This window comes from Protopterus annectens, chromosome 4.part0, assembly GCF_019279795.1.
Source record: "Protopterus annectens isolate FY-2018-M chromosome 4.part0, PAN1.0, whole genome shotgun sequence".
Lineage (NCBI taxonomy): Eukaryota > Metazoa > Chordata > Ceratodontiformes > Protopteridae > Protopterus > Protopterus annectens.
The window spans coordinates 994789224-994816505 of NC_056733.1; positions in this window are offsets into that span (position 1 = coordinate 994789224).

Sequence of the window (27282 nt, forward strand, 5' to 3'; positions counted from 1 at the left end):
GGGTGTGAATGACCTGGGACACACCTCTCTGTATCACTCTGTATCCATGTGGGTGTGACTGGCCTGGGACACACCTTCCTGCCAGCATCCAACACATGACACAGCCAGGCATGGCACTCCACACCAACTACGAGTATCACTCTGTATCCATGTGGGTGTGACTGACCTGGGACACACCTCCCTGTATCACTCTGTATCCATGTGGGTGTGACTGACCTGGGACACACCTCCCTGTATCACTCTGTATCCATGTGGGTGTGACTGACCTGGGACACACCTCCCTGTATCACTCTGTATCCATGTGGGTGTGACTGACCTGGGACACACCTCCCTGCCAGCATCCAACACATGACACAGCCAGGCATGGCACTCCACACCAACTACGAGTATCACTCTGCATCCATGTGGGTGTGACTGACCTGGGACACACCTCCCTGTATCACTCTGTATCCATGTGGGTGTGACTGACCTGGGACACACCTCCCTGTATCACTCTGTATCCATGTGGGTGTGAATGACTTGGAACACACCTCCCTGTATCACTCTGTATCCATGTGGGTGTGACTGACCTGGGACACACCTCCCTGTATCACTCTGTATCCATGTGGGTGTGACTGACCTGGGACACACCTCCCTGTATCACTCTGTATCCATGTGGGTGTGACTGACCTGGGACACACCTCCCTGTATCACTCTGTATCCATGTGGGTGTGACTGACCTGGGACACACCTCCCTGTATCACTCTGTATCCATGTGGGTGTGAATGACCTGGGACACACCTCCCTGTATCACTCTGTATCCATGTGGGTGTGACTGACCTGGGACACACCTCCCTGCCAGCATCCAACACATGACACAGCCAGGCATGGCACTCCACACCAACTACGAGTATCACTCTGTATCCATGTGGGTGTGACTGACCTGGGACACACCTCCCTGTATCACTCTGTATCCATGTGGGTGTGACTGACCTGGGACACACCTCCCTGTATCACTCTGTATCCATGTGGGTGTGATTGACCTGGGACACACCTCCCTGCCAGCATCCAACACATGACACAGCCAGGCATGGCACTCCACACCAACTACGAGTATCACTCTGTATCCATGTGGGTGTGACTGACCTGGGACACACGTCCCTGTATCACTATGTATCCATGTGGGTGTGACTGACCTGGGACACACCTCAATGTATCACTCTGTATCCATGTGGGTGTGACTGACCTGGGACACACCTCCCTGTATCATTCTGTATCCATGTGGGTGTGACTGACCTGGGACACACCTCCTTGTATCACTCTGTATCCATGTGGGTGTGACTGACCTGGGACACACCTCCCTGCCAGCATCCAGCACATGACACAGCCAGTCATGGCACTCCACAACAACTACGAGTATCACTCTGTATCCATGTGGGTGTGAATGACCTGGGACACACCTCCCTGTATCACTCTGCATCCATGTGGGTGTGACTGACCTGGGACACACCTCCCTGTATCACTCTGTATCCATGTGGGTGTGACTGACCTGGGACACACCTCCCTGTATCACTCTGTATCCATGTGGATGTGACTGACCTGGGACACACCTCCCTGTATCACTCTGTATCCATGTGGGTGTGACTGACCTGGGACACACCTCCCTGTATCACTCTGTATCCATGTGGGTGTGACTGACCTGGGACACACCTCCTTGTGTCACTCTGTATCCATGTGGGTGTGACTGACCTGGGACACACCTCCCTGTATCACTCTGTATCCATGTGGGTGTGACTGACTTGGGACACACCTCCCTGTATCACTCTGTATCCATGTGGGTGTGACTGACCTGGGACACACCTCCCTGCCAGCATCCAGCACATGACACAGCCAGTCATGGCACTCCACAACAACTACGAGTATCACTCTGTATCCATGTGGGTGTGACTGACCTGGGACACACCTCCCTGCCAGCATCCAACACATGACACAGCCAGTCATGGCATCCACAACAACTACGAGTATCACTCTGCATCCATGTGGGTGTGACTGACCTGGGACACACCTCCCTGTATCACTCTGTATCCATGTGGGTGTGACTGACCTGGGACACACCTCCCTGTATCACTCTGTATCCATGTGGGTGTGACTGACCTGAGACACACCTCCCTGTATCACTCTGTATCCATGTGGGTGTGAATGACTTGGGACACATCTCCTTGGACTACATGACAGGAGACATAGTTGACCTCTCTGATCATGTTGTCCAGGCAGGTGTAACAGTAGCCCTGAGCAGTATATCACCATCACCCAGAATGATGCTGCGGTACTATCAACAGGTGATTGACTACAACATTGGCTTACTTGTTTTGTGTCATTGTCAGCAGATCCAGTATCTCTCTGCTTGGGATGACATGATTGACAGAACTCAATGACTTGCCACAGATGTCCTATATCTGTCAGCGCTGGGTTTCCAGGTACTGGCTAAGTGTCTTGCCACTGCTATGATGCCTTATTAGGCAATGTTCCTAATAGAATTACCCCCATGACAGCTAGACATGTATGCAATCTGAGGGTCATGCTGCTCAACAGTAGACATCTAACTGTCAGGATGCAGTCACTCATAGCACTCAGAGTTGAGGACAATAACATGTCTGCTGTAATGGAGAGGTGGTTCACAGCAGCAGATAGCAGCACTGCAGTACCTGGCTATAATGCATTCCATGACTATCAGCCCCCAACCATGGACCACACCACACATCCACAGGTGGTGCTGTCTCCATATTCATTATAGACAGGAAGACCTACAGACTAGTATCCCCGCATAATGCATTGCTGATACTTCCGGTACAACTGCCTTGGGGTAATAGTGCAATCCAGACCATAGCCTGCTATGGGTCTACATCGACGTCCTTAGACTGTCAATGCACATTCCTCAACAGCTTGCCATCTATGACGGTCCAACACAACATTGACATAGTATGAGACTTCAACTACCCATCCATCACCTGGGGAAAGTAGCCAAGTGACAGTACAGTGGACCAACACTTCCTGGGATTCATCATTTCCAATGCCCTGGACTGCATCATACTGACCACCGGTAGAGGATGCAACAACCTTGACCTGTGTTGACTACTTAAATATTTTTTACTGTGGGTGGCTATTGATGTGCACTGCTTCACATGTATATGATTTATATTACATAAAATAGACAGTGTCTGGGTTGTGCACCTGTCCCGCAAGCATGTCCTTTGAAGTGAGGAAGTGTGATTGAGGTCTCTGGGCCATGTTGTGTGGACATATTGGTATCTTCAGATGTAGCATTCCTGACCTAGTTTGGTGTGACATGGCTGTGTTACTGAGGTGGTGTTTGCACCTACGTAGACAGTATGATACAGGGATTCACTGGAGTTAGTGGAGTCTGTCCATACAGGGCATGTATATAAGGCATGGTATTTTCGTTGTGTGGTACGTTTGCAGACTCTTCAGTTGTTGCAGTTGTCCAGTGGGGTACATGTCAAAAGAGCCACTGTATACATTGATTGGGCTACTGTGGGCATGGTACAGGATAACCATGTCCTTTTACTTGCTGGATAACGCACACATAGTCAGGAGATGTGACACATGTACTTTCTGATGTTAGTGGCACTGTTGTGGTCAACAGACAGCTGAATGCCAATCTGTGTTCCCCATTCTGTTACTACAATGTAACTGTTCAGTGGACTACCACCAATGTATTACTTCATGTGAGCCATGGTGTTCCCAGAGGTAATGGTGGCACATCTCTTAGCATTGGGGTAATGTCCAGGGTTCTGACAAAAGTCATAGGTGACAGAGTGGCCTTTGTGCATGATGTCAACATCACATGGATTGGGAATGCTACCATCCACCTTACTGTTGTATGCAAACATTTTCGGCCATGGTGCCTTTGTGCTCTCCTGAACCTCAGAAGGGTAGATCCCAAACATGAGAGGACATGTGTCTGCACCCTGTGTGACACCAGTCATGTCTGGTCATTGGTTTGACATGGAGTCCACTGCAATCACACCGTGGGTGCTATCTGTGAGGCAGTTTGCAGGAGAACTACTGATATAGTGGTTGATGCCTAGCCAAGTGTGTTTGTGTATGATTCCTGAGTGGAGAGTGGTCTCTGAGTATTAGAAGGGTTGCCTGTATTGTTAAGTATTCCATACTGTCACATAGTCATTGGACATGGCACTACATTTTATGGGCTGTAGATTGTGTATACCAACTTCTACGATGTTTGACAACTGTTGGCCTTGTAATGTGGACATTGGGACATGTACCAGGTCATCAATATAATAATTTAGCAAAAGCGACCTCCCAATGGATCCTGTTATTGCACAATCACACCAACACCCACAACGGGAACTGATGACAGACAGACACATACATGCCAGTACTGAGCTTCAAGCTACCTATCTATGTATTGCTTCTACAATGTTATGCATTTATCATATGAACCACAGAGTTCATATGTAGGAGAGCTGACCAATGTTATCTCTGAAGGTGAGTGACATCCGCAGCTGTGCTAAAGGATGGGTAAGGGAAGTGTAGTGAGTGTGAATGGCCTCAAAAATCATGTCTAAACAAAGACACACACACTGTCCCACACAAACACACACATTTTCACAGTTGCCAAGACCAGGATTAGAACTCCTACCTAACTAGTTTGCTACACTATAGTATTATGCAGTTATCGCAAGTGCCACAGAGCTTATATGTTAGTGAGCTGTCCAAAGGTAACTTTGAAGGTGAGTGACATCAGCAGCAGCTCTAAAGTAGGGATAAGGGAAGTGTAGTGAGAGTTAATGGCCTTAAAATCATCCCCCGGATTCACGGTTATTTAACATTAATGGAAATAAAATTGCAAGCCCCTAGTCTTGAACCCAGGAGCCCATACATCATAGATAAACCACTTAACCACTAAGCCATGCAAGATGTAGAATGTTATGATGTTTTTCCCAACATATCATGCAGTCTGGTTATTTAAAATTAATGGAAATAAAACTGTCAGTCCCAACTCTTTAACGCAGGAGTTTGCACACCATAGTCAAAGCAGTTAACCAGTAAGCTATTTGAGCTGTAGAATTTTATGATGCTTTTTCTAACATAACATGCAGTCCAGTTATTTAGCATTCATGGAAATTAAACGGTCACACTTAACCACTAAGCCATTCAAGCTGTAGAATATTATGATGTTTTTTTCCAACATATCATGCAGTCTGGTTATTTAACATTAATGGAAGAAAATGACAAATCCAACTTTTGAACCCAGGACCCTGTACACTACAGTCAGAGAACATACCACCACACCATCTGAGCTGCATGAATTGCTCTTGCTTTTTCAAACATATCCTGCAATAGAGGCATACAACAATAGTGAGAAAGCTCTGTAGAAACATTAATGTGTTGTATATAGACATATATACATATCTATATATAAACATATACATGTATATCTAATGGCAAACACACACACACACACACACACACACACACACACACACACACACACACACACACACACACACACACACACACACACACACACACACACACACACACACACATATATATAAATAGTCATTCTAAGGGGATCCAGTATCTGCCTGCCTGGGATGACATGAATGACAGACCTTGATGCTTTGCCAGAGATGGCCTACATCTGTCACCGCTGGGCTTCTGGATACTTGCCAAGGCTCTTGCCACCCTTGTAGTGCCTTTTGTAGGCAGTGTTCCAAAGACGAAATTACCACCATAACAGTTACAAACAAATGCAATCTGAGAGTCATGCTGCTCAACGCTAAAAGTCTAAATCTCAAAATACACTCACTCGAATCAGTCCTTAAAATGGACAACATTGACATTTGTGCTGTAACAGAGACCTGGTTCAAGGCAGCAGAAAGCACCCCTGCACTACCAGGCAATAACTCATTCCACACCTTTTGGCCCCAGAACTTGGACCAAAGCTCTAAAGGCGGTGGTGTTTCCATATACATAAAGGATGTGCACACCTCCAGAATGGTAGGCCAACATAATGCATCTGAGATACCTCAGGTGCAGCTAACGTGGGGTAAAACAGCAATTCAGGTCGTAGCCTGCTATAGGTCTCCAACCATGTCCCAAGATGCACACTCCATATTCCTAAGCACCCTGGGGAATATTAGGGTCCAACTAACACTCTCATACTGGGTGACTTCAACTTACCCCTCCATTAACTGGGAAAACTACTCATGTACAAATACACTTGCCCAACACTTTCTGGAATTCATAAATTCCAATGCCTTGGACCAGCTCATTCTTACCCCCATTAGAGGTAGCAATATCCATGACCTGGTCATTACTAACATGGGCGACTGTTGCTCTACACCAATAGTCAACTCCTCCCTGGTTAGATCAGACCACAAACTAATCACCTTGGAAATCCACATCTCACCCACCAAACCCACAAAGGTAACCACCATGAAAAACTTCTCCAAAGCTAACTTTGGGATCCTAAAAACTGAGGTGGCTAACTTCACGGCAACCATGCTAATGGAGAATAGTTGCATGACTGCCAAATCATACACCAATGCACTGAACAAACATGTAAACAAATGCATGGATCTTGCCATACCCAAAAGAACCAAGATGCTCTCCTCAAAAAAAGGAAGCTAATCTGGTGGTCCCCTGCCATAAACAAACTCTACAACAGAAGGAAGAAACTCATGCAGAATACGGTGAAGTCCCAAGACTGGAAAAACACCTTTATCAGCCTCAACAAAAGGTTGAGATCCCTCATCAAATCCACTAACGCTAGGTATGAAAACAGAATTGCAGTAGATAGTAAAGACAACCACAAGGCCTTCTATAGTTATGTAAAGAATCTCCACGGCAATACCCAGATTTACTCTGCGCTATTGCACAATGGTACCTCCTATACCAAGCCAACAGATATTGCCAATATACTGTCTGACAGATTCAGTGCCAGCCTGACACCTCTACCCACCAAAGGACTAATCACAATACCAGTAGATTGCCAGGCGCCCAGTATTACTGCAGCACAGGTTACAACAGCACTGTCCAAGGCCAAGAATACAGCTTCTATGGGACCTGACAAAATCCCTGGCTGTGTTCTACATGAACTACAGAGTGAACTGGCAGCTCACCTGTGTTCCCTGTTCAATCACAGCCTCACCTCAGGCTTTGTCCCTACCAAATGGCGCACTGCTACAGTCATATCTCTCCACAAAGGAGGAGCGACTACAGACCCCAGGAACTATCGTCCCTTTAGCCTGTTGAGTCTGATATGCAAAGCTATGGAATGCATCATCATGGACCTACTAAACAAGGATATAAGGAATCTCCAAGCTCTGGATCCTACACAGTTTGGTTTTGTGAAAGGTAGATCATGCTTGCTCAAATTGGTCGACTTCTTTGAGTCAGTCACCGTAACTGTCGATGAAGGAAAGGTGGTTCATAAAGCCTACCTTGATTTGGCTAAGGCCTTTGATACCATTCCCCACTCAGGAATCATAGAAAATCTCACTAAGCTAGGCATCAACCCCTATATCACTAGGTGGATTGCAAACTGGCTCACAGATAGAACCCACAGTGTGAAAGTAGTTGACTCCAACTCAGACTGCCGATGAGTCATGAGTGATGTGCCACAGGGTTTGGTCCTGGGTCCTCTCCTGTTTGGTATCTACTTCTCCGAAGTCCAGGTCAACATGAAGGGACTATGGCTGACAAAGTTTGCAGACGATTGCAGGTTGTGAGCTATTATTAACTCCCCAAGTGATATTGACATCCTACTGAAAGGCCTCAATGAGACCAACAACTGGTGTCAGAACCATGACCTTAAGCTCAATGCCAAAAAATGTGTCGTCATCCCCCTCAAGAAAAACCCAGTTCCCCTGAATTACCACATTGATGATAGTCTATGGAACACAGAAGGTGTTATAAGAGATCTTGGAACACAGGTTGACAGCAACTTCTTTTTTGACCACCACATTGCCACTGTGGACAGAAAGTCCTTCTATGTGACACATCTCATTACTAAGGGTTTTGCATCCAGGAAGAAAGAGGTCATTGTCTCCCTCTACTCTTCTCTCATTAGGCCAATCATTGAGTACAATGCCCCATTTGACATGTACCTCACTAGACACCTGCAACAACTGGGGAGGCCGCTAAAGTACCTCACAAAGAGGATCCTAGGCCTTAAACACTTGTCCTATATGGACAAACTCAAAAAACTCCAACTATTCTCTGTCTCATATCACCTACATAGAGGCATTCTCTGCTTGACTCACAAAGCCATGTGTGACCCAGCTCTGTAAGAAATTTTACATCTAAAGAAGTCCCAATCCCACTGCACCACACACTCCAGACACCTCAACCACATTACCACAATCAACAGTACATGCTGGAGGGACAGGTTCATAACCCAGAGACTGCCCATGTTATGGAATAGACTTCCCATACATGTCAAGCAGAGCACCTTACTGGCCTTCTTCAAGAGAAATCTTGATAAGTAGAAGGGAAATAGAAAATTCACCCCAGGGATCACTCCAGTGGCTCCAGAATGGAAATAGAAAATTCACCCAGGGGATCACTCCTGTGGCTGTACTCGACAGAGGCACTAGGAACTACTGTCGGGTGGCATGATGCCAGGGTAATCCTATGGGCTAGGCTTGTAAAGGCTGCAGGGCCAATAGCCTAGTACACCTATGAACCTAGATATATAATGTCTATAATAATAATGTCTATAATATAAGAATGTTTGAATGTCGATCGAACCTTCTAATAGTAAGTCATTAAGAACTAAATAGACTTTCTTATTCCCTATATTGATCTCATTTAGGGAGGCTCTGAGATACCTTTCTTCATTTTCCAGTATTTCCATCATCTTTTCTTCATACCATAAATGGTCCATTACTACTGTCCCTCCCCCTTTATCAGGTTTAGAGATTCTGATTGTTTTATCATTACTTAAACTATTTAGTAAAGTATTTTCTTCCTTGGATAGGTTAAATACTATTTTGTTCCTACCTAACTCATTCCTTATCCTTTTATCCATTACTGCCTCAAAGTTTTTCAATTGTGGATGCAAGGGGGGGGGGGGTTATACGTACTTCGTCTCTTCAGCATTTCACTTCTATCTTTATTTGCATTCTGACCATGATATAAAATCTCAAAATTTTTCTTCCTAAGGAAAAGCTTCAAATCAATCAATACTTTCCTAATATCTGCTTTTCTATTAGGCACAAATTTTAATCCTTTGGAAAACAATTTGAAGTGTATTTCCTCAATGCTTAAATGGCTATAATTAAAAATATTATAGCCCAAGAAACTATGAAGTGGTCCTTCAGCTTTGATCTGTTCACTAATATTAGGTGCATAAGACTGTTTTGCAACTACCATCGTTGGTATCCTTTGTTGTAATTGTCGTGTACACCCCCCCCCTCCCCTTCCCCCCCTCTCTGAAAATTTTGTTGGTGGTTAGTCTGATAATTCCTGATTCTTTCTGATCTTCTCAGTGGGGGGTACTCTGATAAATCATTCATGTCACCTATTTCATTATTCACACTAGCTTCTTCATTATTATGTTGTTCATTCTCAGACCATTTAGTTCCATGTCCCTCATAGCTGAAAAAATTATTATAATAATTACGAGGTTTAGGGTAACTTACTTTATTCTTATAAGCTTGAATATCCCTCTCTAGCTTTCTACTTTTTCTTTGAAACACATTACTGATACTTCTATCAATTCTTTTTAGTGTATCAAAATACATTCTCTGACATTCATCAATGGAGAAAAGTAGGTCTTTGGTAATTCTACCATTCACATCATCAATAACATTGTTTAAAAAATCAATTTCTCTTTCATTCTCCTTAATCATAACTTTTAAAACATCTAAACCACATTTATTAAAAATATTAACTAATTCTAAATGATAATCACTTCCTTCAATAACTTTATTTGGAAACTTGCATACTCTTAGTCCTTTAGGGACTATTTCCAACCTTAAACATTCTTTTAAATATACATTTTCCAACTCCAAGTTTTTAAATTTAAACAGCATTTCATCAAGTTTCTTCACATTAGACTCAAAGGTTAAATTGCTATCATTTATATAAATAATAGGCGCCTTTTTGTCATTAAAGCTATACTGTTTGTGTAACACATTAGAAAAGTCTATATTGTACCTCTGTCCTTCTGTACTCCTTCTCGCTAAACCAGGCATTGCTTCTTTAATAAAATTTCCATCATTTCTGCTTACTAAAGAAGCCTGTTTGGGTCTTGTGGACAAAAGCAGTCTGTCGCTATTAACATCATCAGTCCTTATACTTCTTAGCGTTAACCCATCGCTAGATGTATTGAAAAAAACAGATGGCAGTTCCTTGTCCATATTAACAGTTCCTTCAAATGCTGCCCCATTGAGCAACCCTTCATCCGCTCTCTTTCTACGACTCATTGTGCCCACGCCATTATCGACATCAACTCTCCTTTCCTGATGAACAGCTACACCACTCGTTGGCACTTGCGGTTTCCTGCTTCTGCACAGCAAACCAAATGCAATCTCACCTCTCCCTCTCATTTCCTGATTACCCGGTAATTCACACGAGGACGTCAGCGTAGGTGAATCCCTCTGCGTTAGCAGCTCGATCAGTTGCGTAAGCTGGTCCGAGAGTTTATCCAGCCTGTTCTGTTGAATACTTTCATCTAACGAACTCTTTTGACTCTGCACACCCTCCTCCATATCCATAAAAGTCACAAACCACAAAAAGAATAGGGAAATCAGTGCTAAAAAAGAAGTAAACTCAATTCAAAATAATGAATTGTCATCCCCTTTGGGTAAATCTCTGTGCCCATGAACTACCACATAGCTGCTAGTTCACTTAATACTGAAAGTGTGATAAGAGACCTAGGGAAACAGGTGGATAGTAGCTTTTCCTTTGATAACCATATTGCCACAGTACTTCCTTCTGTGTGGCACATCACATCACAACAGGTGTCTCATCCAGAAAAAAGGAGATCATTGTTCCTCTCTACTCATCCCTCATTAGACCAATTATACAGTACAATGGCCTGTTTGGTATGTACCTCACAAGACATCTACAACAACCGGAAAGTCCACAGAATTACCTCAAAAAGATTATCACCGGCCTCAAACAGATGGCTAAAGACACCAGCTTTGCATATCACCTATTCAGGCCAATCTCTGCTTAACATACAAAGCCATGTCAAACTCAGAGCTGTTGGACATGCTACACATAAAGAAATCCCAGTCCCTCCAAAACACATGCTCCAGGAAGCTAAGCCTTGTCACCACAATAGACAGAACATGCTGGAGGGATAGATTACTATCCATAACACTTCCCATACTCTGAAACAAACTACCCATTTATGTGAAACAGAGCTCCTCATTAGCCCTCTTTAAGATAAATATTGACATTTGGATGGTAAATAGGAAACCCACCCTGTGATTCACCTCTGTGTGTCTGCTCAAGAGGGGCACAGGACATTATTTGTTGTGGGTGGTGAAAGCCAGGGCATCTTGTTAGCTAGGCTTATATTGGCCCTAGGGCCAATAGCCTAGTATCTACCTATGAACTTATGCACCTATATGTGTATACATATATATATATATATATATATATATATATATGGTTCTACCTCACATAAACGAAACACCACAACACCGACAACGCAATCACCGAAACCACATAACCGACAGTACAAAAACACGAAATCCCACATGCCCGACAACGAAATAACCGACGGTACACAAACACGAAACCTCATACACTTCACACACCACAATCAACAACCAAAACACATTCCCCATCCAAAAACCACATACACAACACAAGCACACCAAAATCCATACAAACCCACACTAAACCTCACATACACAACTACCTACAACCCTAACCCAAACCCTAACCCTAAGGTCCGTCACTACCGCACACTTACCTGACCCGCTCCCTAACCCTAACTCACTTATCCCACTCCTAACCCAAACACAATCACTACCAAGCACTTACCTGACCCGCCTCCCTAACCCTAACTCACTTATCCCGCCCCTAACCAAACACAATCACTACCGCACACTTACCTGACCCGCTCCTAACCCTAACTCACTTAACCCACCCCTATCCACACTTACCTTACTCATACCCTATCGTCCGTCACTACCGCATACTTACACAGCCTTTTCCCATGTCGGCATCCTCAAGGCCGGTGCTTTCATCCGTCGGGTCGGTCTTCTGCTTGTCGATCTTCTAGGTCCCGTCGCGTCGGTCTTCTGCGCTGTTGATCTTCTGGGGCTCGCGATTTCCCTGTCGATGTTCCGGCGTGTCGTTGAAGTGAGGTAGAACCATATATATACAGAGAGAGAGGGAGAAGCAAAAAACAAGTGGTAATGGTAAGTTGTGCTTCCAAAAAAACAATCAAATGTCATGTAAAAAACCAAAGGAAGCAACAGGCCACGCTGTAGAAAATAAAAGCAATTTATTCCACACAAGACAAAGATGAGTGCTTTCGTGTACTAAGCCACTTCATCAGACAATAAAAGCAGAACAAAGCCCCCATTTTATACCATTTAGAACAACTCAATTGATAGAATCCACGCCTTCATTTAAAGGCACATAACATAAAAATTACCACTTTCAAGAGATTCACTGTGTCACCTAAAAAAGCTTAAAGTCGAATTACACTTAAAAATTCATAGCGTAGAGATGTACAAATAATAACATATAAATATATGTGGGACTAAACATATGTAAATACAAGTACTTAAATCCCTGCCTAACAAAATAGGCTTAATATTTATTTTATCATTCAGTCCCTTCCCTATACTAGCCCTGAGTCTCACAATACATTCAAGTTCTTTGGTTTCAACTCTCAGTTTCATATCTCCACCTCTGCCATTGTCTATAACCCTATCTATGACCATAAAAACAAATCTATGTGTGTCTCCATGCCTCCCAACATGTCTCGCCAATGCATTTGTTTCCACTAGCCTCCCTATGTCATAACAATGCTCTCTCATTCTTTTCCTGAGTCTCCTGGTGATCATACCAACATAGAATGACATACAGGCCAGACAATAGGCCACATAGACAATGCTGACATTATTACAATTTGCTGACAGGTTAAATTTAAATGCTCTATTCATATCTGGATGCTTAAATTCTCCACTGGTGTCTATATATGCACAGAAATTGCATCCATTGCAAGGTGGAGTACCACGGTCACTCACAGCACAAGCCTGTGCGACCCCTGGTTGTAGCCGTGGTGCACATAATATTCTCTTCAAATTCTTTTTATTTTTAAAAACTGTACTTCGGGGTTTCCCCCACTAACTGTTTAACCTGATCATCAGCACATAAAATATTACAGTTCCTGCGGTAGCTCTCCTGTAGTACGTTAACATTACTGGAATAAGTAACTGACATCCTCATACATTGAGCAGTATCCCTTACCAAAGATGATGGAAATACAGCATCAGAAAAATAAGGTCTTCCCTCATTATTCGTACTATGCAGACCTTCTGTTAAATGCCTTGAAGCTCATTATCAGCAGAGCCCCACTGTGGGACCCTTGTTCTAAGTTCATCGAGCTCATTATCAGCAGAGCTCATCTGTAGGACCCGTGTTCTAAGCTCATCGAGATCATTATCAGCAGAGCCCCTCTGTAGGACCCGTGTTCTAAGCTCATTGAGCTCATTATCAGCAGAGCCCCTCTGTAGGACCCTTGTTCTAAGCTCATCGAGCTCATTATCAGCAGAACCCCTCTGTAGACCCTTGTTCTAAGCTCATCGAGCTCATTATCAGCAGAGCCCCTCTGTAGGACCCTTGTTCTAAGCTCATCGAGCTCATTATCAGCAGAACCCCTCTGTAGACCCTTGTTCTAAGCTCATCGAGCTCATTATCAGCAGAGCCCCTCTGTAGGACCCTTGTTCCAAGCTCATCGAGCTCATTATCAGCAGAGCCCCTCTGTAGGACCCTTGTTCCAAGCTCATCGAGCTCATTATCAGCAGAGCCCCTCTGTAGGACCCTTGTTCTAAGCTCATCAAGCTCATTATCAGCATGGCCCCTCTGTAAGACCCTTGTTCTAAGCTCATCGAGCTCATTATCAGCATGGCCCCTCTGTAAGACCCTTGTTCTAAGCTCATCGAGCTCATTATCAGCAGAGCCCCTCTGTAGGACCCTTGTTCCAAGCTCATCGAGCTCATTATCAGCAGAGCCCCTCTGTAGGACCCTTGTTCTAAGCTCATCGAGCTCATTATCAGCATGGCCCCTATGTAAGACCCTTGTTCTAAGCTCATCGAGCTCATTATCAGCATAACCCCTCTGTAGGACCCTTGTTCTAAGCTCATCGAGCTCATTATCAGCATAGCCCCTCTGTAGGACCCTTGTTCTAAGCTCATCGAGCTCATTATCAGCATAGCCCCTCTGTAGGACCCTTGTTCTAAGCTCATCGAGCTCATTATTAGCATAGCCCCTCCGTAGGACCCTTGTTCTAAGCTCATCAAGCTCATTATCAGCATGGCCCCTCTGTAGGACCCTTGTTCTAAGCTCATCGAGCTCATCATCCGCATAACCCCTCTGTAGGACCCTTGTTCTAAGCTCATCGAGCTCATTATCAGCAGAGCCCCTCTGTAGGACCCTTGTTCTAAGCTCATCGAGCTCATTATTAGCAGAGCCCCTCTGTAAGACCCTTGTTCTAAGCTCATCGAGCTCATTATCAGCAGAGCCCCTCTGTAGGACCCTTGCTCTAAGCTCATCGAGCTCATTATCAGCATGGCCCCTATGTAAGACCCTTGTTCTAAGCTCATCAAGCTCATTATCAGCATAACCCCCTCTGTAGGACCCTTGTTCTAAGCTCATCGAGCTCATTATCAGCATAGCCCCTCTGTAGGACCCTTGTTCTAAGCTCATCGAGCTCATTATCAGCATAGCCCCTCTGTAGGACCCTTGTTCTAAGCTCATCGAGCTCATTATCAGCATGGCCCCTCTGTAGGACCCTTGTTCTAAGCTCATCGAGCTCATTATCAGCATAACCCCTCTGTAGGACCCTTGTTCTAAGCTCATCAAGCTCATTATCAGCATGGCCCCTCTGTAGGACCCTTGTTCTAAGCTCATCGAGCTCATTATCAGCATAGCCCCTCTGTAGGACCCTTGTTCTAAGCTCATCAAGCTCATTATCAGCAGAGCCCCTCTGTAGGACCCTTGTTCTAAGCTCATCAAGCTCATTATCAGCAGAGCCCCTCTGTAGGACCCTTGTTCTAAGCTCATCGAGCTCATTATCAGCATGGCCCCTATGTAAGACCCTTGTTCTAAGCTCATCAAGATTATTATCAGCATAACCCCTTCTGTAGAACCCTTGTTCTAAGCTCATCGAGCTCATTATCAGCATGGCCCCTCTGTAGGACCCATGTTCTAAGCTCATTGAGCTCATTATTAGCATAGCCCCTCTGTAGGACCCTTGTTCTATGCTCATCGAGCTCATTATCAGCAGAGCCCCTCTGTAGGACTCTTGTTCTAAGCTCATCGAGCTCATTATTAGCATAGCCCCTCTGTAGGACCCTTGTTCTAAGCTCATCGAGCTCATTATCAGCATGGCCCCTCTGTAGGACCCTTGTTCTAAGCTCATCGAGCTCATCATCCGCATAACCCCTCTGTAGGACCCTTGTTCTAAGCTCATCGAGCTCATTATCAGCAGAGCCCCTCTGTAGGACCCTTGTTCTAAGCTCATCGAGCTCATTATTAGCAGAGCCCTTCTGTAAGACCCTTGTTCTAAGCTCATCGAGCTCATTATCAGCAGAGCCCCTCTGTAAGACCTTGTTCTAAGCTCATCGAGCTCATTATCAGCAGAGCCCCTTGTAGGACCCTTGTTCTAAGCTCATCAAGCTCATTATCAGCAGAGCCCCTCTGTAAGACCCTTGTTCTAAGCTCATTGAGTTCATTATCAGCAGAGCCCCTCTGTAGGACCCTTGCTCTAAGCTCATGAAGCTCATTATTAGCATGGCCCCTATGTAAGACCCTTGTTCTAAGCTCATTGAGCTCATTATCAGCATAACCCCTCTGTAGGACCCTTGTTCTAAGCTCATCGAGCTCATTATCAGCATAACCCCTCTGTAGGACCCTTGTTCTAAGCTCATTGAGCTCATTATCTGCAGAGCCCCTTTGTAAGACCCTTGTTCTAAGCTCATCAAGCTCATTATCAGCAGAGCCCCTCTGTAGGACCCTTGTTCTAAGCTCATCAAGCTCATTATCAGCATAGCCCCTCTGTAGGACCCTTGTTCTAAGCTCATCGAGCTCATTATCAGCATAGCCCCTCTGTAGGACCCTTGTTCTAAGCTCATTGAGCTCATTATCATCATAGCCCCTCTGTAGGACCCTTGTTCTAAGCTCATCGAGCTCATTATCAGCATAGCCCCTCTGTAGGACCCGTGTTTTAAGCTTATCGAGCTCATTATCAGCAGAGCCCCTCTGTAGGACCCTTGTTCCAAGCTCATTGAGCTCATTATCAGCATAGCCCCTCTGTAGGACCCTTGTTCCAAGCTCATCGAGCTCATTATCAGCATAGCCCCTCTGTAGGACCCTTGTTCTAAGCTCATCGAGCTCATTATCAGCATGGCCCCTCTGTAGGACCCTTGTTCCAAGCTCATCGAGCTCATTATCAGCATAGCTCCTCTGTAAGGCCCTTGTTCTAAGCTCATCAAGCTCATTATCAGCATAGCCCCTCCATAGGACCCTTGTTCTAAGCTCATCAAGCTCACTCTCAAACCTACCTTGGGTCGCTGTTAATCTCGATGTTCTGAGTCCTTGCCCCCTAACAATGTTCTTGAAAATATGCTGGGGGTGCATACTTGTTCTATGTAGATAACTGCTCTTATAGCAATCCTTCCTTTGTGTCTCAGCCTCAAAACAGCCATCAGACCTCTGGTTCACCTTCACATCCAGGAAATCAACCCAGTCAAATTAACTATTCATCGTAAACCTCAAAAAAGGGGTACTTCCATTCAGATGTAAAATGAAGGTTGCAAAAGTAGATTCATCTCCCTCCCATAAAAGGAAAAGGTCATCTACAAACCTCCTGTAAAACTTCAGGTGCTTGCCATACTCTCCCATAAGATGTGCCTTCTCCCAGAAGGCCATGACAATGTTGGCATAACCATTGGCACAAGACGTGCCCATGGCTATGCCATCTTCTTTTACAATGCACCCACAAACATGAACAAATTGTTCTCAAGAATGAGCTCCATGAGTAATGAATGGAAATCAGTGCATTGCATATCATACATACCATCCCCTAACAAATACTCTCTGAAATACTCAACTGCCACCTCACTGGAGATGATGGCAAATAAGGATTGTACATCCATAGTAACCAGCAAAAGCCTACCTGCATTCTCATACATACTAGTAAATGAATGTAGGTCCCTCAGGACCTGTTTGGTGTCTAATAAAATAGTGCTGTTCTTTCTAAGTACAGATTTCAGATGCCATTCAACATAAATGGATAAAGTTTCCGTGGGCCAACCCCTCCCCGAAACAATGTGTCTCATAGGTGGCTGCATTGGATTCTTATGAACTTTATGGAGACCCTGTACTTTTGGAATCACTGGGTTCTTGACAATGAAATAGTGAAACAAATCCAAGTCAATGACATGGCATTGCAAGCATTCATACATAGCATTATATATTGAAGCATTGCATCTCTGAACTTGCTGAAAATCAGCTTTAGAGTAAAATTTTGTATCATCCAGCATATTAAACATAGAATCCCTATAAAAAGAATAGTCCATTACTACCAGTGACCCTCCTTTGTCCGGCAGTCTCATGAAAATCGAGGCATCATTCCTTAAACAGTCCAAAGCTACCCTTTCTTCTTTATTGAGATTATTAAAACATTTACCAGAACCATCAGTGTCATAAAGATTATATATTTCTCTGATGCAAACTTTCTCAAAGGCATCTACTACTGTATTGTTAGCAGGAATATACCCACTTAGTTTCTTAAAAACATTAATACCAGTAGTATCACTAGCAGCTTCACCAAATTGCATCTTTAACATTGTATTATGTGTAAAAGCTTTTAATTCCAGCACATTGTCAGTTACTGTCATTTTATTAGCTGGAATAAACGACATACCTTTGTTCAACACCTTGCTTTCAATCTCAGTCAATGCCCTATGTGAAATTTTCCATACTAGTGTATGCTCTCTTGCAGCCACATCTTTTTGATGGTCAATGGCTGCTGCTCCTCCTCCTGGGAAGCTTTTTTATGGCACCCCCTGCTCTGCAGTCGATCGCGAAAAGGTGCCTGCCGAATGGGATAAGGTGTAGTCAAAGTGGTAGCTGGTAAAACCTGTGCATTCCCTGTGCTGTGCGGCTGCAACATTGGGTCACTACTTTTACTCCGTGCTCCATTGTTGGTCAATAAGATGATGTTTCCCTTCTCATTGTGGCCAGAGAAATTGGAAAGTGCTAGGGGAACATGTGTCCCTTCCTCAGAGCGTATGGGAGCCACAGCTCTCATGGACTCTCCAGAAAAAACAGAAAGTAACATAGTATCCCCACGGGAACCAAGATGACTGGCTCTGCCTCCCTCAGTGCAGATTCGCTGTCTCCTTCACTGGGTTTGACCACCCCTCGGTTCAATGCTGTCATATTATTCGAAGAGGTAGAATAATGGAAGGTTCTATCAAAAGCATTCTGACCAGTGTGTTCTTTGGGCCAAGCAAATACCCACCCATTAGAAAAATCATCAACATCCCTCCGGATTTTTTTCTTTCTATAACCAAGTAATTGACGCTCATATATGCTGACAGCCTCTATCAAGTGATCAAGCTTGAAGTCTATCATTGAACTCGGGAACCTTACATACAGTCCTTCCTGCATTTTATAGATGCTATCACATAGCTCAGTTTCTTCAGGTTTAAAATAATCTATCAGAAGCTGCATGTACCTTCAGCTGATCTCAATATTAATGTGTTGCCAACTCAACAAGTCTTTGTATACAGTGCCATAGGTAGGCATATTAAGAACTCTCAAGCCACGGGGGATAATATTTAAATGTAGGCAAGCTTCTAAATAAAGTCTTTGCGACTGCAAGCGTTTGAACTTACATAAGTCACTATCTAGTTTAAAAAGTTCTTTCTTTAACATTGTCAAATCATACTCACTAGTTACCTCTGTTGAGGTTTCATTGACAGTCAAATCACAGCACAATAATGGGTTCTCTTTCACTTCAACAAACCTCTGTACATGTCTGCCATCCCGAGTGTTACTTCCTTCAAAGGCAGAAGCTTGTTCAAGCCCTTCCACTGGCAAACTGCCTTCAGCCATGTCCAAAAACCACTTACAACAAAGAACAATGTAGAGAAGCAAAAAAATAAGTGGTATTGGTAAGCTGTACTTCCAAAAAACAATCAAATGTCATATAAAAAAACAAAGGAAGCAACAGGCCATGGCTGTAGAAAAATAAAAGCAATTTATTCCCCACAAGACAAAGGTGAGCACTTTTGTGGACTGAAATGGTATAAAATGGGGGCTTTGTTCTGTTTTTATTGTCTGATGAAGTGGCTTAGTCCACAAAAGTGCTCACCTTTGTCTTGTGTGGAATAAATTGCTTTTATTTTTCTACAGCTGTGGCCTGTTGCTTCCTTTGTTTTTTTATATGATATATATACACACATATATATATATATATATATATATATATATATATATATATATATATATATATATATATATATATGGCTTACTATCAAAAATAAAAAAAAGTGTACCTAACTTCGAATTTTAATGTCGGAAATGAACATTTCTGTATGCACCTAATGTCGAAAACAGCTGCTAATTGTCGAAAATGTTGCTCGCGACATTTTCAAAAAGTAACAGCACTCACGCCCTTCCCTTAACTCCCTACCTAACTAGCCTACACTCACATCTATGCAGGGGGGCAAGCCCCCCTGCACCCCACACCCCCCCAACTTAATATTCCAACTCTGAGATCGCACTACAGTGAGGAAAGGGATGTATTTCCCTAACCGCACTGTACCACAATCCCCTTACATGAGCAAACATTATAATTGCGAATGCACAGTCCATTCGCAATGATAACATTCACTCACATCACCTGCCGAACTATGAAGTATTCGAACATATGTTGTTTGAATACTTCATAGCCATGCAATTGCACGTCGGCATTTTGATAGTAAACCTATATATATATATATATATATATATATATATATATATATATATATATATATATATACAGGCATACCTCAGAATCATACATATCAAGCTCTTCGTGCAAGACTAATGAACAAAGGGTGGGAAATGGGCCACATATATGGACAGAATATTGCTGTCATAACTGAACAGTTATACAGCACTAGAGACTGTATCAGCAGAACTGTCAGAATGATACGGGGATAGGAATTGACATATGTCAGTCTTCACTGACATAAATCCTTGCATCATAACAGTTTTACCCAGAGAAATGCAAATAAACTGTGGAACAGAAACAAAGTATGGGACAAACACTTGGACAGTCTTCAAACAGCCTGGTAGTGGAGAGATATGCTCACAACCCTTTAGTGCAATTAAAGTGGAACAAGCCAGACAAAGTGGGAGGAAAAAGGCATGACAATAGAGACATATCCAAATGATGTGAATGGATAAGCTGGGAAGGTTGTTGGAGTAACACTGTTACTGCTAACATATATTGACAGAAATATCACCTTAGTGCATTGTATAGTTTATGTCCAGAAGCCTAAAGAAAGAGCCACCTTAGCAGATACAAGCATATATAATCTGAGGGTTATGCTACTGTGCTGTGGAAATTCTGTACATAACTATTGAAGACCTTGTGGTTGTCTATATTATCTGCTGCAATCATGTTTTCATAGCTTCCTTTACAGGATTTGATGAGAAATCTCAACCTTTGGTTGAGGCTGACAAGGGAGTATTTCCAGTCTTGTGACTTCACCTTATTCTACATCAATTTCCTCCTTCTGTTGTAGAGTTTGTTTATGGCAGGGGACCACCAGATTGGCTTCCTTTTTTCTGAGGAGAGCATCTTGGTTGTATTGCGTATGGCGAGATCTATGCATTTGTGTATGTGTTCGTACAGTGCATTGATATAAGAGTCTTTGGTTATGCAACTAGTCTCCATCTGCATAGGTGCAATGCAGTTAGCCACCTCTGTTTTTAGGAGCCCAAAGTTAGCTTTGGAGAAGTTTTTCATGGTGGTTACCTTTCCGGTGGTGGTGGGGGATGGATTCCCAAGGTGATTAGTTTGTGGTCGGATCTAACCAGGGAGGAGTTGACTACTGGTGTAGAGCAATGGTCGCCCATGTTAGTAATGACCAGGTCAAGTCTGTTGCTATCTCTGGTGGGGGTAAGAATGAGCTCTTCCAGGGCATTCAAATTAATGAATTCTAGGAAACGTTGGGCAAATGTATTGGTACATGAGTAGTTTTCCCACTTAGTGGAGGGGTAGTTGAAGTCGCCCAGTATGAGAGTGTTAGGTTGGATCCTCATATTCTCGAGGGTGGTTAGGAATGGGGAGTGTGAGTCTTGGGCCATGTTTGTGAACCTACAGAAGGCTATGAACTGTATTGCTGTCTTACCCAGTGTTAGCTGTGCCTGAAGTATCTCAGATGCATTATGTTGTGCTAACAGTCTGGAGGTGTATACATCCGTTATGAATATTGAAACACCATCACTTTGCAGGTTCAGTCCATGTTCTGGGCCAAACAGGTGTGGAATGAATGATAGCCTGGTAGAGCAGGTGTGCTTCCTGCTGCCTTGAACCAGTTCTCTGTTACAGCACAAATGTCAATGTTCTCCAGTTTAGGGAGTGCTTTGAGCGAGTGCATTTTGAAATGTAGACCTCTAGTCTTGAGCAGCATGACCCTCAGATACTTCTAGCATCTAGCAGCATGACCCTCAGATAGTTGTAGTATTGAGCAGCATGACCATCAGATACTTCTAGTATTGAGCAGCATGACCATCAGATACTTCTAGTATTGAGCAGCATGACCCACAGATACTTCTAGTATTGAGCAGCATGACCCACAGATACTTCTAGTATTGAGCAGCATGACCCTCAGATACTTCTAGTATTGAGCAGCATGACCCTCAGATACTTCTAGTATTGAGCAGCATGACCCTCAGATACTTCTAGTATTGAGCAGCATGACCCTCAGATAATTCTGGTATTGAGCAGCATGACTCTCAGATACTTCTAGTATTGAGCAGCATGACTCTCAGATACTTCTAGTATTGAGCAGCATGACCCTCAGATACTTCTAGTATTGAGCAGCATGACTCTCAGATACTTCTAGTATTGAGCAGCATGACCCTCAGATACTTCTGGTATTGAGCAGCATGACGCTTAGATACTTCTAGTATTGAGCAGCATGACCCTCAGATACTTCTAGTATTGAGCAGCATGACCCTCAGATACTTCTAGTCTTGAGCAGCATGACCCTCAGATACTTCTAGTATTGAGCAGCATGACCCTCAGACACTTCTAGTCTTGAGCAGCATGACCCTCAGAGACTTCTAGTATTGAGCAGCATGACCCTCAGATACTTCTAGTCTTGAGCAGCATGACCCTCAGATACTTCTAGTATTGAGCAGCATGACCCTCAGATACTTCTAGTCTTGAGCAGCATGATCCTCAGATTACATTTGTTTGTAGCTGTTAAAGTCATAATGTGGTCTTTGGAACACTGCCTAAAAAGCCACTATAGGGGTACCAAGAGCCTTGGGTAGTATCTGGAAGTCCAGGGGTGACAGATGCTGGCCATCACTGGCAAAGGACCATGGTCTGTCAAACATGTCATCCCAGGCACACAGATAGTGGATCCCCTTAAAATGATACCAGAAATGTAGCCAATTGTTGAAATCAATAATTTTCAGCTTGTTCTGTGGTATCATTCTGGGTGATGGTAAGATGCTGCTCAGGGCTAGGGTCATACCATTCTGGGCTACATAGTCGGAGAGCTCCTCCATGTCTGTTTCCATATAGTCCAGGGAGGAATTTCTCAGGTAATTCACACAAACATGTGCAATGACAGAGTCATATGTGTACCTGTTGTGGAGGGACCTTAGTGTGTGTGTTATGTGGCAGATCCTGGAGCCTGACAGGTGGCTGTCATTTTCTCCATTTTCAGCCTAGTGAGTGGCACATCACTGTTCCTCACTATCAAGTCAAATATGCCTAGTGTTTTGGCCATGCTGTTTTGCCTTAGGCGCTTTGGTTGACTGGAACACTGTTTATGAGACATATGTGTCTCATGATTAGTGTTATGTTGTGGTGGTGGAGCGCATGTCTGCCTTGGAGGTGTCTGCTGTTTGTGCAGCTTTTTATTGACAACCTCCGCAAAGGTGGGTGTGTGGTTTGTGATTTTATATGAAGGCAGTGCTGGTGTGTGTTGTGTAAGGCTATGTGTTCCATGTAGTGTGGTGCACGTGTTGACTGTCTCCTCTTGACCCACTATTCTGGTCTTGGCTGGAGAGTGTGTGACTTCCAATTTGGATATATAAGTGCATCTTTTGCAAGTCTGAGTATAGGGTGGTAAGAAGTGAGGGTTGTCAGTGTACATGTGGCAGTTGCTACATTGCCTCAGGATGTCCAAGTTCAGCAGATTAATAGGTGAAAGAACAGGGAACTGACCTGTAGACATGCCTGGAGAGGTGGCCATTAATAATAATTACTGGAGCTATTTCCTCATAGAACACTTAAGTGCTGTTAGCACTTTTGTGTGGTAAAATACTTGCTACAAGACATCTGGTAAATTGCTAAAGTAATAAGCCAGTGAATGTGCAGGAGAGGAGAAAACTAGGATATCTAAGTGACAAATTGAAGACCAGACTTGGGCAACACTCAAAAGCTAACATACAGTCCTGAATACAGCAAATATGTATCTGGACTAGACTAGTTACAGGAAAGGTAATTAATTAGTGCTATCTCAATAGTCAAATGTCTTGTATATTATATTTGTATTTATGGTAGTGTAGCTGGTGTACAATGGATGTGTGAGTGCATTTCACATGTGCAGCCACCCATGTATACACGTGTCCCATACAGTATACTCACACCCCTTGCTACTGTAATGACAACACATATAGGCATGTTATGTAATGGAAATACTATACACCTGGCCTGCAACAAAATATACAGCCCTTGAACCCAGGAACCTGTACACAATAGTCAAAGCATATCTGAGCCATCTGAGCTGTACTATTTTATGATGTTTTCAACCATAGCATGCAGTGCAGTCGGTTTATCATAGGGAAGGAAGACTGTGGAATCAGTAATGATTTAGTTGTCAATAACTTGCAGCACTGTCATAGCCATGAGCACCTTATTATAATTCTGGACCATGCCAGATGAACTTGGGGGACCAGTCTATGGACATACAAACACATTGGTAATAATACAAAGGAACCCATGCCACTGACATCTGCTGCCCCCTACACAGTACAACTAATAAGTACACAGTACACTGCTACAAAATCAGGAAACACCATACACAATGGTCAAACATACACTGACCTCTTAGCAATATAACTAAAATGACTGAAGATAGTAAAACAACAACCAGCCATCAATACACACAAATGTTTTAATGTATTTTGCCATCAAGTATTACAACATTACAAAACATATTTGCTTTAGATACAGGAAGCAATTGACACTTAATTATGTATGTTCTTAAACAGCCTCCAATTACACTCCTCAGTGAACCCCCTAGGGGATACAGTATCAAATGATACAATGTAAATTGATTCTTCACATAACAATGGTTCTGTTATAAGTATTCGATCAAACTGGGAAACAGACCTTTTCCAGAAAAGTACATTGTAATGCACTACAGTCTCCATGGTGAAATGTATGACAAGTAACAGCTATAGAACGTTTGTCCACGTAATAACTAATATATCTCACATGTTCTAACAGACTGGTTCTAAGCCATGTCCTAGTATTCTACAGACCCACCTCTTAACTGTACAGGGACCTACATGCTGTCCAGCCTTTGCACTCATATGTATGGCACCTACCTCACTTAATGTGTCTTATTCCACATCATCACTGGGATGATAGCAGGAATGTCAGCACTACATACTGATAGACCATACCTATCAACCTTCTACTGCATGACAACTGGACAAAGCCTGTCATATAAATGGAGGACAGAGGTCCAAACACAGGGCCATATTTGAAATATTGCTGTTATACACTGAGAAAGTTGCTAGTGTTACAAGGTTGGTTGTAACATCTCTACTCTGAGGGATATGAAGTCAGAAACACAAATGGATGTTGCCATTTACTGGCAGCAATGACCAGCGTATGCCATTGATTTGCCAAGGACAACACATGTCTGGGTAACACACCAAACATAACAGGCAAACCTCTGGCCATTATGTGGATACACCTTGAGTTCAGAGCTACGCAGACACATAACTTTGTAAGACTGAAATCCATGCAGAAGTAGCATGTACACACAAACCTGTAAAACTAGCAGTATTCACAACATATAACAGCAAACAGACAACAATACAATAAAGAAGATAGTGTAACCGAGGTATGTACTGTTACTAATATTGTGTTGAATTTATCTAATTGTATTCTGACTGAGGAACAAGTAACGATTTTAAATTTTGGCCTCAAATTTGTCCCTACGGTTATACTGAGGGTGCATGTAGTTAAGCAGGAAAATTTCATTTTTTTCGCAAACTACACTTGAAATGTTATTTTGCTATGCAAAAAAGTGGTAGTGTAGATTTGAATAGTGATATGCAAATATATATTGATTCAGATGAAAGTTTTTATTCATGTGAGGATGAAATGTATGTTGATTTAAGCAACAATGATTTAAATACATATTGTAAAGTGGATGTCTCTGGTATTCCTAATTCAAACAAGTTTATTCCTCCCTTTAAAAATTTACATATTAAACAGTTTGGTACCATGACAGGCTTTGGAGGTGAGAGTATATGTGAAGAAACTTTGAAAAATAAAAAACACATACAGTATAATTTAACCTTTAAAGAATGGCAAGCATTAAAGGAGTTACAAAATAGAAAGGATTTAATAATTAAACCAGCCAATAAAGGCAATAGTAGTAATGAATGTAGTTCAATACTACAAAATGTGTATGGAACATTTGGAAAATAATGAAGTATATGAGAAATGTACCATAGAGGTGTATGAACAGGCTTTAATTAAATTTGAAATAATGTTGGACAAATATGTTAGATTGGGATATTTTACTGAAAAGGATGTTAAAAACAGGTTATTTGATAGAAATAGTGAGAAAGACGTATTTTTTGCTTGCCAAAGGTACATAAGAGATTAATTGACTCCCCAGGCAGACCTATAATCTCAGCATGTAAATATTTTCTTCATAATATTGGTATAGTATTACACAATATATTACAACCATGTGTTCAAAAATCTCCTGTATACATACAGGATAGTCCTGATGTTCTCAAAAAGATATCCCCTTTAGTTTGGAATGAAAAAAAGTATTGGTTGGTACTTGATGTGAAGAACTTATACACCTCCATTAGACATGAGGATGGGTTGGAAGCTATTAAATACGTTCTGGGTGATACTCCCCTCACACATTTTGTTTTGGAAATAGTTGAATTTTGTTTAAAGAATAATTATTTTTATTTTGATAATCATATGTATAGACAGAAGCATGGCACGGCAATGGGGGCAGCATTTGCTCCCATGTATGCCAATATGTCATTTTTTGAAGTCACATTTTTATGGAAGTTAGATTTTATGAAAAAATATGTTCATTTTTATTTCTGTTAATTTTTGTGTGTGAGGAAGGTTGGAATAAAATAGAAAGATTTGTAAGTGAATTACATAAAAATTATTTCAGCCTTTCTTTTGATGGTTTACAGAAAGGTAGAAAAGTGGTTTATTTGGATTTAACTTTAGAAGGTAAGGAGAACAGTAATGTTATAACTAACGTACACAGGAAGTTCGAGGATGGAATGGTAATGTTATAACTAACATGCACAGGAAGTTCGAGGATGGAATGGTTATGTTATAACTAACATACACAGGAAGTTCGAGGATGGAATGGTAATGTTATAACTACCATACACAGGAAGTTTGAGGATGGAATGGTAATGTTATCCAACCTACAAAGCCTGGGTTGGGAATTCCCCCCCAACCTTCTACAGCAGAGCCAACTAGTAGTATTTAAAAAAATTCTTAAACAATCTCCCTGCACTGATAAACTT